Source organism: Porites lutea, chromosome 13, assembly GCF_958299795.1.
Source record: "Porites lutea chromosome 13, jaPorLute2.1, whole genome shotgun sequence".
Classification (NCBI taxonomy): Eukaryota; Metazoa; Cnidaria; class Anthozoa; order Scleractinia; family Poritidae; genus Porites; species Porites lutea.
Window position 1 is genome coordinate 22,596,478 of NC_133213.1, and position 2,500 is coordinate 22,598,977.

Consider the following 2,500-nt stretch of genomic DNA (forward strand, 5'->3'; position numbering starts at 1 on the left):
TAACGTGGGAATTTTGCCACTCGGTATTGATATTTCTGGTACTCAACGTAATTTGATATTCACAACCAAATCACTCCCTGTCACCAAAATAGATTCGCACCAATTTATTTCTTCATTTCTCTATCAAGTCAGTCTAAGCAGAGTCTTTACATTACAATTTCTAGTGAGTTGGTCAAGCCCAATTAACTGAAAAACATTTGGGTAACACACAGTTCGGGTAAATATTAAGCACAAATTATGCGATATATACCCAGCTGTCTTAAATGTGTAATCATGGGATGATACGACTCTTCGTTCGCATCAATTAAATAGCGCAAAAAAATACAGTCAGCTACAGTCAAAATAATCGTTTATACAAAACTCAAGCATCATCGTTGAGTCGATGACTACCGAAGTCAAACACAATTATTTAGATGATGCTACGAACAGGTGAAAGGTTTGCTCTCTAGAAAATAGCTTAAGGGATCTTTGTCTTAATCGGCGCAGAATAATGGATTGCGACTTAGCCAATTAGACGCGCGCATTTGAAGTCATGCTCACTGAATGACTGAAAACACTGTGTGTACCTCGCATGATTGGTACGATCGATTTCAGGCTACTTGACTTTTGCCCCCCGACAAAACCAATCGTAACTAAAATCTTCTGACTTCGTCCAGAGATAAATCTTCTGTAACGTGGCTGTTAACCTCGGATCAAAGGTAAAGAATTTCCTAATCATTCAATTTAAAGTTTTCTTAACGTTTCTAAGTATGCTGCACGGGCAGCGGAGTTAGAACATCATACTGTAGGGGTGGATCAACGTTTAAGAATCATTATGAGTAAACCTATCGAAAATCATACTGTATCAAATAAGTTATCTATTGACTCCAAATGTTCTGAAAACAGAATGAGCCCGAAATGATCCTTAACATAAGAGTCCTTTAAGCATTATATGCGAAAAAGATGCAAGAGATGTCACTCGGGTGAATTAAGAAATGGGTCACGAGAAATGTTGGGAGGGTGTTCTGCTTCAAGTGGATTAAGCTTTTCGCTATTAACTTTCATTAAAGCAAATCAGTTTCATTTTTTACGTATGATAAACTTTGATCAAAAATAAAACACAAACAGCGGTGATAAAAATTGTGAGTTTTAGCATTTTTATAAACTTGACGTTTCGTATGCTATTCAACATATATTTTCAAAAGTGATCTAAAGTGACCGTTAAAGAAAATGACAAGACTATATATTCAAAAATTACAAGTGTTCTAATTACTTTTGTCGCATATCTTGTTAAGAATTTCATATCGCGTCTAGAAGCTTGTTCGGAAGCTGTTCTCTTTGCAACATTTGGTGATTCATTATGTGATTTATTAAAGAAAGCTAATGATTTGACTGTAAAGTTATGTGACAATGCATTGCAGATACTGAGCATCTCCGTATACATCAGGATTTAGCACTATAACAAGAACGTGCTTATAGCGGCAGAAAGTCTCGCTTGCTTGGATATTAGATCGAGAAATGAGTAGGCGATTAATTCTACAAAAAACAGAGTATGTAAGCAGCGTTGTGTCTCTAAACATTATCACGAACCCACTAGAATTACAGTGAGAACGTTGAAACGTCTAGCAAAACAAGCAGAACACTTAAGAAGTTTGACTACGATCGTATTCGCTTAAAAAAACTCCAGTCGTCTAAAAGGTATTGTTATGTGCTGGTTTGAAAACCCTTAAAACACAAGACACAACTCATAGCAAAAACAAAAACATTGGCGACTGAAATTACATTTTTCTTTCATGCTGAAGGCGTTTTAATCAAGGAATGGTGAAGTTCAAATATGAAGCTAGGAAATATTTATCATTAATTGTTTTTTCTGTTTAATATCGACCAATGTCAGTCTTCCCTTTGCATAATTCACACCAACGAGCAAATTGTGGTAAATTTAAACTTTGAACAGACATAGAGACGAATACTGGAAAAAGCACTTGTCTTCATATTCAGTGGGCCTTGGTCACCCGGCTGCACGACATTTTCGTATCGCAATTTTTAAGCTTCTTCATTCAAGATGATTGGCTAAAACGTTTCCATAAATTAACTACGGACGTGATCGCAAAACTCAAAGGGTAAATTAAAAATACAGTTCGCGGTAGAGAGTAGAAATTACAACAATGAGATGTTTACTTTAATCAACACCTGTGAATTGGGAGATACTCCATACCATTGTCGTTAAAATAGTTTAAGTTACAAATAAAAACCATCAACTAAATGAATTCGATCGAGAACCCGGGAAACCAACCAAAAATTGGCCAAAATAAGGGTAGAGGTCATTTCCTAAAAATCTTGATGAGGAATCAAGTGAAGCTTGAAATATCAAACCATGCGATATTTTAAAATGTAAACAAGCCTTTGTTGGGAAACTTTATTGAACATTCTTTTACGATAAAAGGGTTGTCGTGGAAGTCGCGAAAGTGTACCAAAATGGAAGGTATTTGTTCAAATTCATGAAAGGAGAAGGTTTATTGTT

The 2,500-nt window shown here is 35.7% G+C and overlaps 1 protein-coding gene across 1 annotated transcript in view; it reads left to right on the forward strand.

Annotated features, from left to right (window-relative positions):
- Positions 1-440: 440 nt before the first annotated feature.
- LOC140923081 (uncharacterized) overlaps positions 441-2,500 on the forward strand; it is a 3,996-nt gene continuing 1,936 nt past the window's right edge. The window contains exon 1 of the mRNA XM_073373145.1: positions 441-698. The gene's annotated coding sequence lies outside the window, so the exon portion shown is untranslated. The remainder of the gene's footprint in view (positions 699-2,500) is intronic.